Raw genomic sequence first — 19211 nt, forward strand, 5'->3', positions numbered from 1 at the left:
GCTGTTTGATGGTCTGGTGATCTGTGCAGGGTGTACCCTACTTCTTGCTCATTGACAGCTGGGACAGGACTTAACCCCCCTGTAATCCTGAGACGAATGAAACAGGTAGGGGAACTGGGTGGATGGATAATCTGTCCAGAGTATATTTATGTGGTTACTTTCAGCTTGTCAGTAATGGACTTCATCAAGTTAAACTATTATGTCACAAAACAAAATAACTGAATTATATATTGAAAGAAGCCCCACGGCTGCAAATCCATAGATAGAATCTAAAATGAAATGACTGAGCAAGTAAATGTAAATGAGTATCATATAGGCTCTTTAGGCAGCACTATGTGTCTTACTTACCCTCAGAAATGAGTCAAGTGCTCCATTCTCCATGAACTCTGTGATGATCATTGTGGGCCTGCTCTTGGTGACCACACCCTCCAGTCTGATAATGTTTGGTTGGTCAAACTGGCCCATGATAGATGCCTCAGCCAGGAAGTCTCTCCTCTGCCTCTCAGAGTAGCCAACCTTCAGCGTTTTGATAGCCACAGGAATTTCCTTTTTTTCCAACAGGTTTCAGAACGACCTTTGTACACCTCCCCAAACTCACCTAAGAAACAAGAAAACTTTAGTGAAAAACATTACAGAATACAGCATAAAAAGAATAAAAGAGTGTGTCTCGCTAAAAAAAGCAAAACACTGCTGTAAACTTTAACACAAATGTCTTAGAATTATTACATTATAAAAAACTGTTTCCATTCAATGTCATTTGCTTACTTTATTATTACTAAACATGAAAAGAACAAGCATACTCTGTTTGCAGCAGCTGTGTTGGAGCAGTGTCAGGGGTAGGTGAGCTAAACACACAAACCACAACCCTTCATGCTGGGAGCTGCTGTCTGCATAGTTCATTCATACCAAGGGCGTCTGGACAGTTTTACCAGAGCAGACTGAGGTCAAAGGCTTTCCTCAAGGGCACATTTTTTGTGGACCGAAGAAGAACAATAAAAAATTGGATCCCTTCAATAACTGCTCTCGAGGGGTGAGAAAGGTTGTGTACTTGAGGTAGCAAACAGGATTAAAAGGATAGTGCCATTATTTTGCTTAGACACATGGCGTTGCACTTCCTTCTTAAAATATAATCTCTTGGTTAAATAAAGGCTGCCTCTTGGATAACAAAGCGCTGGTGTAAATTCATTCCCTAGCTTGATTTGTCTTAGAAGCAACAGCAGATTGACTATGCTTTGAGCTTGACAGTCTGCTTTTAAATGTCATATAAGTCTCAAAAATCATCACAGAAAGGCCCAGTGTGAAGGATGTAGTGGCATTTAGCTGTGCAATTAGAACTTAATGAATAAGCCCTATTACCTCCAGTTTATGGTGCCAGTGAAAAAATGACTGTAAAACAAGTGCTTTCAGTTCTGCAACTTGTAAGCATCTTTTTGTACACACACTCTTACTCAGTCATCATTATCATTTAACAAGATCCTCTGAAGTCTCAGAAGATTAAACATAGCTTGTTTAAAAAAAAATCTATATATTTGTACTTCTTGGAAAACATTCCCAGTGTTAAACTAATTTGCTTCCATTTAGTTTGTTACAGAACATTTTTCAGCTGTTTTAGTGGGAAACAACATTTTTGCTGGAAATGTGTAAACAGATCTGTGAGTATATAATAACTGTGGTGAAGCTACAATAAAGAAAAAAAAACGTAAAATGTGCAGTATGGAGAGTTTTGGACAGATCACTCGCACTGCACTTTTCACTATTATCATCAAATCCTCAATGAGGAAATATCTTTTGGAAGAATAGGGCTCCATCCTTCCAGCAGGTTTCCAGAGACTTGTAGGATCCCAAGTTGCACTGAAACTGCTGTAGAAGTGTTGTGGCCAACACCTTATAGAGACATTGTATGTGGCTTTTTCCTTGAATCTGCAGCAGCAATAATATAGAACATATCAACAAGTTAAACTTTATTTACTACACTGATAATTTACAATGTGTAGAAAAAACAGATGTCTTTTGTCAAATAAATACAACAGTAGGCAACTTGGGGACATAAAAACTGGGTAACACTTCAAATAAAAGTCCTCACCCCAAAGATAAAAATTGGTATGTGAATAATGAATGAGAGATGGGAATTGGATGACAAGCTGTGCTGTCTTGTCTTTCAGTGATCTTTGCTCCACATCTCACTGCTCATTAAAAACTATCTAGTGTCAGTGCTGTAAACCAGCAGATGCACAGATGGATGTTGAACAAAATGGGAATCAGAATAAAAAAAAGGATGGGAGATGACAGAGAGATGATGGTGACTAAAGGATGAAAAAAAAAGAAAATATGAGAGCATTGATAATAATAAGGGGGAGGAAGGATGGGAGAATTGAATGGGCCTGGACAAAAACAGTAATTTTCACTGAGAAGGGAAAATCTTGATGACATGTCACATCTTTTCTCAAACAGAGGAGGTCAAGGAAAGGATGGAGCATTAGAAGAAAGATTTATAGAGTTTATTGTTGATTCTTGTCTTAAATCTACACTATATCTAAATATACTGGTACTAAGGACTGTCAGATGAGATATTTTGCTTCTCCCTGTTATAGATTAATGTGTTTCATAAGTTTTCTTCAGTCAAACAAAGTGCTTTTGGTGAAGGACATTTTTTACACCGTGAGTGATAGTAATAGAATAAGAGGAAAAGAGAGGGTGTTATCTCAGAAGGAGAGAATGAGAGAGTAAGGTAGGGTATTTTTATTATCTCCTTAGGGTGCTTTCTTCTTCTTTTATCTTCCCTCCTTAATCTGTTCTTCTGCTTTTCCCCCTTTGGTTCTTTGTTTAGCATTTCTCTATACATAAACAAGCAAAAGCTCCAGAGGGGTTGAATCACAGAGAGTTGGAGACCATAGGAAGTGTCAAAGGAATACAGAGGAAAAAAAAACAAAAAAAAAAAAACAAGAAAGAAATAGCTATGAAAAGTAATAGCTTACTTTCATGGGAGTCATTTAACCCATGAAGAGTTTAAAGTCCAACCACATCTTATATTACCCAAGTTCATATGTTTCCTTCCTACCCTCTCATTTTCATTCCTTATTTGTCACATCTGGCTGAGGTGAAAAACATTTCCCTGAGAGAATAAAGCACCAAACGGAGGGATTACCGAAAAGCCTTTCAAAGTGGCTCAACAGACCAAAGCCCAAAGCATGTCCTTACAGTGGTGAGGGTCTGGATCTGGTTCTTGACCTTTAACGCTAAATGGTAATTTGAGTCTGATTGGTTTTGTTACTGAGTTAAATAAGTTATGAGCTGTCAGGGGTAAACCTTTTGAGGATATCACATTCCTCAGTCTGATCTGGGTTGAGATAAAAACACAAATATTATCATTTAATATAAAAGGTAATAGAATCTGCTTAAGATCATTAATTGCAACCTGTCAGTAAAAAAGTTTCACATGAGTAAAATGGTTTCACATGCTTCATCTCACACTGTTGTAATAAGTCCTGATATGATCTTACTAAACTTTTAGATATTTAATTAACTGGATAATTTAAAAAAAATATCAATTTAATCTTTTTTTTATATTATCATTAAAATTTCCCTCAGACTTTCCCAAAATGTATAACAAAACAATAGGTAATAACAATATTCTGTAGCTTGTACTTTTTTGTCTAGAGAAAAAACACCCACTAGTACATCTTCACTGAAAAGTAGAAAAGCTGGGGTAGTTTGGTAGTTTTAGGGTAGCATCTGGATGAGGACACTTTATTGTTTATGAAATGACAAAAGATAGAGGACAAGCTAGTCTTGTCAGAAAAGCAGTACCCCAAACTGTGTGCACTGGAAACTTTTTATCCACAACCCACATCACTGCATGTTCATTGCACATTATGCAGAGACCAAATCAGTCTGTACTTTCTGATAAAAAAATAAATAAAAAGTACTTTTGGTATTATCTGTTACACATGTATGTCAGCAATGATTAGATTAGGATTGGAACTGGAAAGGCTCCTGGATTTACATTGTCACTGGTTGTAAAAGGTGTTGTGAAAACAATTAGAACTGGTTTGATTTGTTTTATTATGCTTTTTAGTTTTTATATATCAAACATTCATTTTTTTTTTTTGTTGCATCCTGCTGGAAGGGCAGGATGCAACCCCCCCCCCCCCCCCCCCCCCCCCCCCATTTTAGGTCCATCTTTCTGACTTTGCCATACATCACACAGCATTTCAACGATGAGAGAACAGATAGTTTAAAGACTGCAAGCAGAGAGTTTTAATTTATTCCTGTGAAAGTTTTCAGTATTAATAAAACATCTGTCCTGACTTCAAAGGAAAAGAAAAATAAAGCAAAATAATAAATTAGCATTGCATAATTCCAGATCTTTTCTAATTTAAAAGGCTGGCATAGTTGAGGAAAATCTCAATATCTGCTTATACTGTAATGCAGTAATACTGAACATAATAAAATTCTCTTGGATTTTTATTTTAGGTACTTGCCAGAGGTGTTCATAAGTCCAAGTCAAGCTGCAAGTCACTTTTAGTTGTAATGAGTAATATGCCATGCAATGCCTGTCATCTGCTTTGCTATAAAGACTGAATTTTAATATATAATGAATTTAAAATCCGTACAAAGCCTTTATCCACTAACATTTAGTAACAGCACTGACCTTTGGCTTCATCTGAAAATTGCTTTGTCTTTCTACTCTGGATAATTTCTTTGCTTGAATTCAGAAAACCTTTTGGTTGAACATTGAAACGTATTCAGATTGGTAAATGTACTGTTAACAAAATATATTGTTAGAGTTTTGAATGTGAAGCAAAATTCATCTGGGTCCAGAAAGAAATTTAAAATCATAGTACTGGGAAATGACTGCAGACAACACGGACAGCAGACAGGAGATGAGACAGAGAGGAGATGTTGAAAAAAAAAGATTGTTAACGAGTCTCAAATTGCGAGTCCAAGTCGAGTCTCAAGTCACTGTCAGTTTTTTAAGAACTTGGTGAAACAACATGAGAGAGGAGAGGAATGAGTGTAAGAATTTCTACCTGATCCAATGACTTCTTCTATCTTGACACAAGAGGGATCAATTTCTTTGGCAAACTCCCGGACTGCCTCATTGGGGTCTTCATAAGTAAAAGGGTCAATATAGATCTTGACCCCTGGTGAACTGCGGCCCTCAGATAGGGTGGGAAAGGTCACTGTGGGGGTGGGACCACTAAACATGTCTGGTCTCAGAGTAACTTCTGAAGAGAAATTGAGAAAGTTAAAACAAATAAACACCTTTTTAAAAAGTGAGGTGAATGTTAGCACCTCTTTATGATTACGAGATATAAATTGTGCTCATACCTCCTCCTGAGTTGTACTGCTGCAACTTGTCGCCATACACAGTCTCCTTCAGCTGCCTTCTTCTACAGACAGAAACACATACTGAGCTTCCTAAATAGAAGTTTTACACAATAATTTGAAATGTTGCAAAGACAAAATCCATATTGGGAATCTCTTTTTATATTTTTTAGCTGGGCTGAAATAGTTTCCCTGACAGTAAGCTTGAGAAAAGCTCACTGTGGTTCATGAGGATTGAGGGATTCATTATTACACTCTGTCATTTCTGCTTGTTTCCAGTTTTAGCTGAGAAAGCCACTAAAACAGTACAATGTAAGATCTTAAAATGCTACCCAATTATGTATACAGAGATTATACATTCCTTTCAGGAGAGACAGGCTGTGGCAATCCATAGATGGGAGGTCATAGTATTACATCAACTTTGTACATTTCAAATTTCACATCTACTAAAAAATCAAAGTCATGGAATTAAATAGTAATTAAATATTAATGATGGCAATAGTGTAATACCTGTGCCATCACTGGTTCACAGTAAAATTCTCATCCATGAATGTCCAGTTAAGTAGGTTTTAAATTATTCTATCCTAATTTATGTATAATTTGGAGTAAACCTTCAATTCAAATGCAGATGTAAAAGCAGGACTAGGCAGGGCAAGGACAGCCCTTTTAAACTGTAACAACATTTGGTTTCCATTTGGTCTCAAGCTCTAATGCAAATCACCACAGCTTTAGAAGACCATGACCAACAGCGCAAACCACGATAAACATCTTCTCAAGGAGAATTATTAATGCCGACTGGTTGAACCAGATCAGAAATTATAATCTGTTGATGAGGACATAACAACCTCCAGAAGCAGACAAAATAAAAGTCAAGATGTGTATGTATCAGAGAAACTCAAATAACTACAATCTTAAACAGACTATCTTTAATACAGCACAAAGAAAGGGGGGTGGGGGTTCATTAAAACCTGCTAGTGAAATATAGTTTTGATACAAGTTACCAATATTTATAGTACACCTCCAATAATTCATATTTTCCTCAATTGTGTTTAGTATTTACATGCATTGAAGGTCCCGCTAGTCAAACAATGGACTCGGCTTTTGAGCTGAGGGCCTCTTTGGCCATGCACACTGACAATTAACTAACCACTCCAATAACTATGAAAATTTTGTCTTAATTGAAATAGTGATTATATGAATATATATTAGGTGTATTTAGGTAATTGACGTAAACATCTCAACAAATACTGTAAAGATGTGGTTGAAAGTTCTAGACAAAGCAGACAATAGTTTCTTTAATTCAGCTAAAACAACTGGTTAAGCTTTCATGAGCTTTTTTTTTGTACATTGGAAACAGAACAGTCAACTCAAGTTAAAATCTTGCATACACTTCCATATAATATCTAAATGTGTATGAAGTTAGAGTATTGGATATGACATGCCTCCTATCTCTGCTGCTTGCAGTAGAGATAGGAGGCCTGACAAACTGTGTATCTGTGAATCTGCATGAGTTATTGCGTGTCTGTTGTGCATTACCTGGTACAGATGATGGCGATAGCTACCAAAGAGACAATACACACTCCACCTACTAAAGAGCCAGCAATCAAGGAGAGTTGCTGCCCAAGCTCTGACTTGTACTCATCTGCAGAGGAAAAACACACAATCCACCTCATATAGTGAATGAAGCCATTATATATTATTCCTCACATTTTCGTGACTCTCAGAAGCACAAAACTGCACTTCTGGAAGGGAATACAAATGACATCTCACACATACACCACACACACACAAACACCTAATGCAGGGCAGAATTTAATTACTTCACAGCCACATATTCACTCCAGTGCAACATCTTGATTTTCCTCACTTTGCACTCACTTTCCTTTCCAATCACACACACACACACACACCGTCACATACTCCAGCCAACCACCCACACGCTTACCATCAGTGAGGGTTTGGAAGAGCATCTCTTTGCTGTAGGCTCCATATCCAGCCACGGTGCGAGCTCTCACCTGGACCACATAGCCAGTGCCAGGCCTCAGGCCCTCCAGAACCACATTAGGTGTATCGCTCTGGACCACTGAACTGTTCAGGACTGATGACTGGGACTGAGGAGGAGGTACAAAGGCAGAGAAACATTTCAGTATCACAAAATACACTGTTTCAGTTAGGCAAAAATATAAATGCAATTGTTAAGCTTTGACAGCACAGAATACTAGGTTCTATTTAGCTGTGTTATATCTAAACTAAAGCATGACAGCGCAGTAAGTGGTGAAAAACATCTCAGTACTGCTGTAAAACCCTCAACATCTCGTCCCCTTTAGCAGGGTGTGGGAGGGAAAATGAACTCTTCATCAGAAATAGAGCCTTTGCAGAAAAAAGGTTGGAAACATTTTGCACATTTTATAGAGAACATATTCTACAGTTAAAGCATTAGGATTAAAGAAAAAGAAAAAAACAAAAAGAAGAAAAAATGCTGCCATTGTTCTTGATGTTTCTTGGCATCTCAGAATGGTTTCCACAATTTGAATCATGCGGTTTAATTAGCTTTAGTATAGACAGGTGGCACTGAAAACACCTCTGTTCATATTTTTTTTTTACTTCATTTCAGTTATTCATTCTTTAATTTTTTCCTCTCTTCTCCATATTTAATCCCCATCCCAGACATTCATTCTTCTCCTCTCATTCCTCCTTCTTTGAACCATTCCATGCCAATCCGAAACAGCCATACTCCAGTTAATTAGCTACCACTGATAGAAACAGGTGAGCCTATGGACTCTCCTTTCATTCTTCTTCATGGAGAATTTGATCATTTCTGCCTTATAAACCCAAGGTTATCACCTTATGCTTCCATAGATATCCTTCTTTTACTCGTTCTAGGCTACCTTTCATCCATCATTTTCTTTCAGATAACAAGGTTTCACTGAGGCAAAATCTAAAAGGAGAAGAGAAAACTACAGATATGCTGTGATAATGGCATGAAAGGAGGGGCAGGGAATCATGCCATGAGGATGAAGAACGGAGGGTTGGGGAGGTCGATGGCAGAGCAAAGGGGGAGAGGAGGAGAGATGATGAGGAGGAAGGCAGCCCAGGAGGGAGATGAGAGGGAGAAAATTGAGGGTAGATTGGGGGAAAAGAGAAAGGGTTATCAGAAGAGAACATGGGGTTAAAGATGATTGAGTTTTCATATCATAAATATTCATGAACAATACCCATCGTCCCCATGTCAGTCAATAACCCCATTCCTTGTATGAGTTTATTTATTATTATGGTATACATTTATTATTCAATTTATCATTTTTATTGCAGCAGACTTCTTTTATGATAATATAATTTGCTTATGGCTTACTTTCATTTCTATATTAGGGTTGATATATAGTTATATGACGTGTGAAATTCACTAATATTACCCTTTATAAATACCACCAAAACATATAGAAAACTATAGTGTTAAAAAACTGGGGGATTTTAAGTAATATTTGAAAATGGTCATATAAATCAGGGCTGGAGTAAATGGAGGGGTTTGGATTTTGGAGGTGCATGTGGGGAGGTTGTCTTCATGCTAGCTAGCATAAAGAGGTTAAGGGCCAGCCCATCTGGGAGGGCCTGGTAGCCAGAGATAAGTAGTGGGTAAAAATCCTTCTTTCCTCCTATCCTCTATGTTAAAACTCATTATCTATAGAGTAAGAGTGAGGGAGGAAGGGGGTCAGGGAGGAATGGAGAAGCTGATGGATGGGAGAAAGGTGGAGAAATTATGAAACTGCCAGAAAAAGAGGTGCAGTACAGCTGTCTGCTAAGAAGAGCCAGTCCTTTCTCTGCAGGATTATCAAACTGTTCTCAGTGGACATCTGCACTCAAAGCCATGAGCTAAAATTAGTCTTTATGTGGTCGACTGCTAAGCAGTGAGAAATGCAGAATCAGAATTGACTTCTATAATCGAAACTTAGAAAAGCAAAAGTAGCAGAAATTAAGTATGAATTACAATAAATTTCCTGCCATGATTTTGACATAATCAGGTTTTTATCTGCGACTGTCAGACTGCAGCAACACAGCACATCTCTCAGGGAATGCGACGTGTCTCACACTTTCTTATAACTTTCCAAAAGGCAAGATTGCAGTTTTATCATTCATTGTGCTATTTTCAATGTTTCCCTGTACAGAACCGGATATAGGAGTGCTGAGGTTGCTGCATGTGGAAATAGGGTCATTGGGGTTCAAGGTGATGTACGGCTCTCTTTAAAACTTTTTTTGATACTACATTCTGAAGAATGAATACAATCACTACAATACAGTCACAAAGACCACTAAATTCATGATAGAAAGGATGATGCTACAACTCTACTCTACTCACATAAAATCTGGCCATGTGACACCTTCCTGCCAAGTTGTCCAGACATACAGGCTATTTGTTTAAGTGTAAGAAGCAATAAGAATGAAGTTTTTTCTATAAACATTAATTCAAATGTAATATTTAAATCAAAGTTAGTAATATTCTTAGGCCCTGATCTATTAACGCTTTGCGTGTACTAAAACAGGTGCAGACGGCTTTGCTCCGCTAAAATCGGCCCAAGCTTATCTATCAAAGCCGCAAACATGGAACTGCGTCAGTTATCCTGGCAAAACTGCGCCGCTCTCCACTTTGCGTTTCTGAAGCTACTGCATATGCATTATGGGCGTTCCGGCCAGAAAGTGCACATTAGTGGGAGGAGACTATGCAAATAAATCTGGTTTGCGCAGCAGTGGGATTCATGTAGCCCGCAAATAGTTTGCGGTGTTTATGTTTGCTCTAAAAATAGCGTTTCTGAAAAGCAGGTGCTAATTGGCACAACAGTATACGCGCAATGGCTGCAGTAATAATTTTAAGGAGGAGGCACAGACACCATGAAAGGCGACTAAGATAATGCATTTTTTCTATTATATTAATATATTTAGAATGCCAGAGAAGAGGATTGTGGAGACGATCCAGCGTTGCAATATTAGAATTGCTGGATAAGTTTAAAGACTTTATCATGCCTGTCTTTTATTATTATTATTATTATTATTATTATTATTATTATTATTATTTCTTTATAGCTTTTAAACCTTTATTATTTCTTATTTGTTCCTTGCATGTTTTTATATGTACAATACCTTGGTTCCTAAAGGTTGTTGTTAGTGTGCCTTATAAATAAATTGAACTTGAATATGAAACTATATTGCAGCATTTCTGGTGACATTTAGATTTTTTTCCTCGACTTCCGCAATATTTTTATTTGTCTCCTTTATTTGTCTCAACTTCTATCGGATAAAAGTTAATTTTGCGTTTGCGGTTTCCTTGCTCTCCGGAACCTTACATGACAGAGCAAACAGCGCCGCTAAATCCTCATTTAAATACTGCTGTTTGCTCCGCAAATGACAACAGGAGCAGTCTTAATAGATCAGGCGCTAATCGTAGAAACATAACCAGAGCAAAACTGCGCAGCAAATGTTAAATAGCGCAGCAGTTTTGCCCTCGTCATAACTCAGCCCCTTAGTTTGTAAAAAGACAAAAACTGGAAAAATCCAAAAGGATTGATGCTAAAATATGTGATTTACAAGCAATATCATAAGATCAAATAAGGTAGAACTAACCAAAGCTGACATAACTGTCAGTATGTGATTTTATATTGTATGTAAGCACATCTGAAGGAAATTTGGTTCAGCACATTCACATATTTCTAGTAAAATACACACTATCATTTTAAAAGATAACCCACTCATTCATTTTACTTCATATGGTTATATGGCTATAAGCCATCACTCTGACAACAAAATAATTTGTTTTTAACTAAAAAAAAAAAAAAAAAATCATGTGAGATTTTTTCAGATTTTTTTATTTCTATAGCTGAATGACAATAATTGATTGATCATTAACTGAAAGGAAACAGTGAATGTTGGTAGGCTAACATTCACTGTTTCCAATAAGAAGTTCTATAGCTAATCTTACTACAGTTTTAAATAATGCATGACGGTTTCTAATTATGTATCTGAGTGAGACAATTTATATTTTGGAACTACAAAATTATAGTCTCTGTGCTTAAGCAAAAAAATGGTCTTCATGGTGAGGACAATAAAAAGAAAATGTTTGTATCACAGAGTTCCACACAGAAGAATCTGCAAATATTTGTTGTGTAAAAATCAGATCAGATATGTTCAGATCAGTTATTCTGATAATTACATAAGTGATCTCCACAATATGAACATTAGAAGCTGCAAAATTATTTTAGCTGCAATTCAATGTCAGAGCAAGACATGAAAGCGCCGGATTAAATATATTTCAAAGTAAAATAAAGGGAGTTTTATGAAATCTCATTAAAAGTATACTTCTGAAAAACATCAAGGTTATTTTTGCATCCTTAATGCATTTATCAGCATACAGAAGTTGCTACTTAATTTTACTGAAAGTTAAATGCACATTTCCATAGGATTCACATTCATACTAGAAAGAAAACTTGGTAATAATAATTACCTTTACTAATTATGTAATAATGAATAGTATTTCATGTATTCATGCAGTAAAACAATAAGTTTGTCTACATAATTAATGTTAGATCTTTAAAAGTAACAATAACCCTGAATAATAAATATGGGACAGACATTCTCTTTCTTACTTGTTCAGTGCAATAAAATTGCAAACACGTCTGTGAAAATTGGAATCTCTGATTTCTCTGGAGCCATGAACTTCAGGACTGAATGTTTTCATCAAAGAGAACTAATTAAAAAAAATAGCTAACAAGAGTTGTTAAAAAAAAAGACACGAGGATGTTGGGAAAAGAAGTTTGGCTGCGGATGAGGAGGCATCAGTTCTTTTTGCTCTGTCTTATACAATTCCTTGTAGGTGCTCTGTTTTTTGTTACTCATCTGTCTGCAGCTGCTGGCTGAGATTCAGAAAAAAATAGAAGTCTTACAGTTGAGTGATAGCTATGCTAGTAATTCAAGCTGAAAATGCATTGCTTCCCATTAACTGAATAACATAGATCATATGCAACTGCTATTTCTTTCAACAATTTTCCTTCAGTAACAGCTACAGGAAAGTAACCTGGTACTCCATGTTTTACACCTGAATCAGTCTGTCACTGGTGCTCCCAGTCTGATATTCACTATTCACTATTGTAGTTTGCTCAATAAACTCTGCTATGAAGTCTTTTGTCCCTTAGTCTCCTGGTTCACGCAGATTAGGGCCTTGTCCATAACAGGGTAGCTGAAGGGTTGATTGCTTCAATCAGACAGCACACAGAACAGAGTGGCAACAGCTCTGAACAGCACCCACTACGAAAGAAATGGATGCTCTAGTACTCTTATCTTTAAGCGATTCATCTATAGATGCAGGAAAATGGTCAAGTATTGCATATGACAAAATGAAAGAGTAATATTCCCAGTTGAATCTTTTCTTGCACTATACCAGTAAAAAAGCACTTTTAGAATTTTATTTTTATTATTTGTCGATTATACTCTCTCAGCAGGGATAATTCTTTGGGGGAGCTTCTGTCTGTTTAAGCAATGGCAACAGGCATTTGATAAAAAATACTTTTTTAAAATATTGTTGAATTTTACATTTTCAGGAATCAACAAGGCAAGATTCAAGATTTCAAACCAGTCATTGATCTTCTCCAATCTCACCTACAATCACCTTCAATCTCTTGCTCTCTGTCTCTAGTCTGACCCAGAACCGAGTAGAGCATTACGGAAAATAACTGACTTACAAACTGAATTATAATGCAGAAGCAGTGTGTGAAAAACTAAGCACAACCCATGATATAAGAGAAATTTTGTCCCACTCTTCTTTACAGCGTTCAGTTCAATGAGCTTTGCAGAATTTGCTTCTGCAGAACATAACTTTAAGCCACTCTAACAAATGGATGATTTTTTCTTTTAAAACCATTTTATTCTATATTTGCTGTTGTGTCTGAGATCGTTATCCCACTCTGCGACCACATTTCACTTAAGTTAGCTGTTGGACAGATAGCCTCACATCTGAATCTGGAGTACTTCAGTAAAAGGAGTAGTTTGTAGTCAACTGAAAGACTGCAAGGTGCCCAAGTCCTGTTGTTGTTATTATCCCTCAACTACCACACTTGACAGCTGAGATGAGGTAGGTTGCGCTGACGTGCCATGTCTGGCTTATATCAAACATAGTGTTGTCCAATATGATCAAATATCTCCACTTTGATTTAGTCTGTCCAAATAAAATTCATTTCATGCTCTTTTTAGGGCACTGCACAGTCCAACCTTGGGGTGAACTTGCTGGGATTTCCATTCCTGAGAAGATTAGCAACTGTCTTACATATTGTAAATATTTTAATCACAATAGAATGATGAGACTGAACTCTTTCCAGATTGATGGGCAGCAACAATTGCTTCTCTAAGATCATTGCTGATGTCTTGCTATGGTATTCATGTAACCTTACCAGAGGGGACAGAAAAAAGGAGAAAAGTGAAGAGAAGTAAAAAGGAAAGTAGAAAAAAAGGAGGAGACAAAGATACACTTTTGACCTGTCCCCCCACCCCCAAACCCCTACACCCTCTCTCCACCCAGCCACCCACATACCCCCCACCCCATCCTCCTTCCTCCTTCCTGGTTAAATTTAAGACCCACTATGGACTATATGGTTTCTTTTATGTCATAAAACTTTAGTATTTAAGGTAGGTACACTTTTTCACATGGCTGTAGGGTAGGAAGCTCAGACATCTGAAGGGAGTCTACATAAGATTGCCTTTAGGGTGCCTTCACTGGTTAGGAAAGCCTGGAGTGTACCTGGAGCATGCTGGAGGATTAACATATCTAATGTGGCTTCAAAACACTTCATGATCACCCAGGAGGATTAGGCAGATGTTGCTAGATAGAGTGACTTGACCTGGCCCTGAGCATGAGTCAAAGAAATATATGGACAGTGAATTTAAATCTCCTCTGCTGCTTATGAAAATGCATACTTGTAAAGACCTTGGTTAAATAGCATTTCAGAAAGTGTATTTTTTTAATACAGTCCTAATATTCAGGCCTGAATGAGAGGTTGTTTTTCGGAGGAAATGTTCTTCTGTGTTGTAGTCTCTCTGAGAGGAAAGATTCTAGCCTTCATAGATGAAGAAATCTGTGCCGACTTTAGACATGCACTCAGGTCCGCAGAGAGGCTTGAAGCCCACATCAACACGGTAAGGAGATAAATCGTGGAGACAATTTCACTCAGCAAACAAAATGAGCTGTATTAGTGGACGTAGTCTGCAAACAGAGTGACATTCCTCCCTTTGAAATATGTGCAAATATTAAAACCTACAAAAGGCAGGGTGCAAAGATATCTCTGAAAATGAAAACACCACACTACTATTAAACACTGCAGAAGCATGCTTTCTTTTTTTTGCTGTAGTGTGGCATCAAAATATTTACTGTTTAAGCTGGAATGAGATCAGATGCAAATCTTTTGTTTAAAAAAAATGTACAGTTGTTGGCTGAACAAACGTACATATGTGTCTGTTTATATTTGCACTTGGGATTTTCAAGAAAACTGACACATTTGATACACAGACTTGGCAGTTTTTCTTTGTTTTGATAAATTAAACTTCTGACATAATTGTATCTGTACAGATTTAACAATGTATACTCCAGCTCCTGACGCTTTGGCACCTCAAACTACATAATCTTCATGGTTCATGGAGGAAACAGATTAAATAAATAGTAGAAAACATTCTTTTAAATTTTAGCACAGCCACAATCTGCAAGAACAGATCACAAAGAGAAGTGCTCCATTTCCGTAAGACCTTGTCAGTATGACTGCAGGCTCCATAATATATTATTAGTAGCTCTATGATCAATCCTGACTTATTATAAGTTAATCATGTAAAAAGATGATACATGAACAGACACCTACTATTAGCATGAGAGAAAATACATCACTTACAGTATGAAATGTATGTATGAAATATCTTGACAGGTTTCTGCCTTCAGCTTTCCTTAATTATACTGTCAAGTGTGTCATCCATTGAACACAATAAAAAGTTTTCTTTTTCTTTTTTTTTTATCACCCAGTATAGGATATATTTCATAACCTTTAGAATATTACAAAACTGCAGTATATACTGATGAGTATTTACTGATAATGGACATCTTCTTGGTAGGATGAAAATAGTTTCCCAACACACAACAGGGTCGAGCAGAGTCAGGCAGGACTGCAAAGCCGCCTGTGGGCCTTAGACAACACTGAGCTCAGGGACAGACCTATGAGGAAGATGGTCTGACTTGGAGTCAGCAAGCTCTTTACTTCTCAGTCTGAAGCCCAGAGCCATTAGGTGTTGTACGAGGAATTTGATGTGCTTCAGTACTTCCTCATTCAATCCTGCAGCCAAAAGCATGGTCATTGATAAAGGCGGCATGGCAGATACCTGAGGGCTATTATCGTTGCCTATGTGAACTTCATGCACCCTTGAGGGCTTTTAGACAGACCAAAAGGTAGAACTGGTTATATGTAAATTGCACCCTGGAAGGCAAATGGTAGGAATTTCATGTACAGGGTGTAAATTGGTACGTGAAAGCACACGTCCTGCAGGTTGACAGACGTGAACTAGTAGCCCTTGTGCATAAATCTCAGTATCTCAGCAATTGTCAACATCTTTACTTTGTACATTTTCAGATGTTTGTACAGATGTGGATACTCCATAACCACTGTTGGCTTACTGGTTATTCACTTGTTGACCAACTGTATGGTTGTAGCTAAACTGATAACTTTGAGTTTCCAACCCCAAACATAATGGCAAATAAAACCAGGGTACAACTGCCACCTGAGCAGATAACAGTGCTAAGCGAAGGTTTTTGGCTCTGTCAATGGACTGTTTAGCAAAACACTAAGTTATAAGGTTGCTATGGAAGGTGCTTTGTGGGAGTTTTCAGAATGAACATTTATGCACCAGCTCAACATGTATGCACAGGACATCCCTCTTGTGAGCATCAGCATCACTGCTGCCAGCCAATGATGGCTGGTGTGTTGGAATAGAATATTCTACGGGACATGCAGAGGTGCATTCCCCATAATGATACCAAATGAAAGTTGAACTCATTAAGTGAAAAATAGAACAAATTCAGCTGCTGAAGTTTAGAGACACTAATTTATTCTCCCTACAGACTTTAAAATATGAGTGAAAATTTAAAGCCTGTGTAGAAAACACTGCCTTAGAATATTAAGATATCACTGGAAAAAAACACATGCCTTTAATTAGTTACGGAATTAGTGTTTTGAATTGTTCAGGTTTTTATGAACTGAGGTGTCTGTGGAGAAGTGAGACTGTTGCTTGCCTTCACTAAAAGTCCTCAGTGGCAGATAATGAGATGACTTTGAGGCAGTTCATATTGATCTGTCTGTTTTATTGACTCTGAACAGATTACAGACCGTGACCATAAGAGCAAATTGCCTAAACACTCAAAGACGTTTATCATTCCATTCTACCTTGTCATAGTATCGAATCTCGTAGTCCAGGATGATTCCGTTAGGCTGTTCTGGTGGTGGCCATGACAACGAGAAGCTGCGACTTGTTGAGCTTACTTGGTGCATTATGGGAACTACTGAGGGAGCTGTTAAAAAGCACACATACACATAAGAAAAAAACAATCAATTAGGAAACATAAAGATTCACTAGAGTGCTTAAACATCATAAATATGGAAATATAGTATGTAATGATATATTGTCAAAGATCATTAGCACAAACAGAAGAAAAATGTTTCCTCCTCTAGGATCATGAAAATAAATTACTGCTCCTTTCACTGATGGGAAGCAAGAGTAATGTCTACAATGCATTTTCACCAATAATTTCAGGAACCAGAGGCTGTTGGTTCTAATATATTTCAAGATTTTCCTTCTGGTATCTTTTTATGAGGTGATTTTCATCACATTTGCACTTGTACAGAACTTTGATGCCATTTATTGGAGCCAGGAAAGTATTAGGATAAGAAGACATATATCATCAATGTAAGAGACATTGTATTAGTTAAAACTGAATTAATATGAATGTTTTAAAGTCAAGAGACAGTGAAATGTAATCCAATTTGTTTCTCTGGTTTTATAGGGTCCTATTTGAAACCATTACATCCTGAACAGAGTATGCATCTTACACCGCCTAGTCATCACAACATCATAGTAATGCTTAGTAAATGTGGTGATGCTTCAAGAGCCAAATGCTTATTCTGTAATCATAGTATGACAGCATGAGCGAGCTGTCGCCTGAAAACCTCAGTCTTTTTTTTTATATCTCCACAATTTGCATTTTACATGGTTCTCTGCACGTGCAGTAATTTTATATCCTAAGGTCTAATGAAATACACTCAAAACCTACTGCATAATTTAAATATCCCTCCACTAGAGTCAATCTGAAAATAAATCAGTTTTTGTTGAGTCCTCAAAGATTTCTGGGATAAGAGAGGTTTGCATCCAGCAGGAGTAACAACTGTGCTCTGAGAGTGGTGGGGTGGCAATGGATCATGTTTTGATTAGCAATGAGCCTTGGTTGCAGTAGATGAAGTAAATTATCCGTTTTCCATCACAAAAATCCATCTTTTAAAGTAAAATTTGGGCATTGGTGGAAATATTACTTCTGTCTGTCTCCATAAAGTATTGATGAAGTAATAAGTCAGTTACTTTATGGTCTCTAAGAATTATACAGTGGAAGACTCAAGAGAGGGAGGAAGGCAGGCATAGGGATTCAACACAGAAAAGGAGAACTGAGAGAAAGGTAGAGGGAAACAGTAAAAGAAAAAAGGATGAAAGCTGTGCAGGAAAGACTGAGGGGCAGTGGGGGAAGAAGGCACACAGATGACAAGCCTGTAACATGTTTTATGAATTAAAAGTCTATAGCTCAATTTCCTTTATCTCTCCAGCCATCCCTCCCACATATAAGCCACAGTGCCCCAGGGTATGCTTACACACACACACACACACAGATTCACACACATCCACACACATGCACAGCAGCCTTTATTCTCCCAACTTACCAGCCTGATTGGTTGTAATGTTTATTGACAGCTGCTGGGCAGGGTAAGGGCTTTTGTTGGAGACCCCGTTGACAGCCTACAGGGTTTGAAGAGGAATGGTTAGTACCTTGTTTGCTACAGCAAACATAACATTTGCTGAGTTTCAGCTGTCCGGTATAGAAAACAATGACTGAGCAGGTTCTGAGTGTGTTTTAAAGATCACCTAATTAGCTCCCATGTGTTGTTTGTTCACAAGCTCACTTAATCACTTTGACAGTGTTGCAGTTTATTCAGTTTTAATTAACTTGTTTTAATGTACTTGTTTTTGTTTGTATATCCTTTTTCAGTCTTATTTAATTTTTCTCCTTTTCCTCATGCACCTAATGTCCAATTAAATCTGCTGGTCTCACCATAAAATGAATAACAGCTGCTCATTAGTTAAAGGCATCTAGATTTGAGTCCACAATGCATATGAACTCATAATTAATTAAAAACTGCAATCAATAATTTCACAATCAACACCGATTATTGTTTCAGTCATTTGGCCATCGATGCTGAACCATTCATTCCACCAGTGTACATCTAAGTCAAACAATTACAGCTAATTTAAGCCTTTAAAGTCATAATATTTTATGGTTTAAAAAAAAAAAACAAATGCCAAAAGATTAAAGGTTCAACATCATACGGTCTATAGACTTCACAGTGACCTTGTGAGCTGAAAGATGTGCCAGCCGCTCTATGTCAAAAGGGTCTATATAACCAAAGTATTTTTGAAAATTACAGTGAATATCTGGCAGAAATAAAAATGCAGATGACAGAGCAAGGTCATTGAACTTAGAAATAACCTCAGCACAACCTTTTTTGGAGAAGCAACTATGTGTTTTAATTAGTTTCAATTGAAAATAAAAAAAT

At 37.2% G+C, this 19211-nt stretch overlaps 1 pseudogene; it reads right to left on the reverse strand.

The window, feature by feature from the left end:
* The window catches only part of LOC121653038, an 87111-nt pseudogene that overhangs the window by 18909 nt on the left and 48991 nt on the right, over positions 1 to 19211 (reverse strand).

The sequence above is a fragment of the Melanotaenia boesemani genome, chromosome 14 (genome assembly GCF_017639745.1).
Source record: "Melanotaenia boesemani isolate fMelBoe1 chromosome 14, fMelBoe1.pri, whole genome shotgun sequence".
NCBI classification, from domain to species: Eukaryota; Metazoa; Chordata; class Actinopteri; order Atheriniformes; family Melanotaeniidae; genus Melanotaenia; species Melanotaenia boesemani.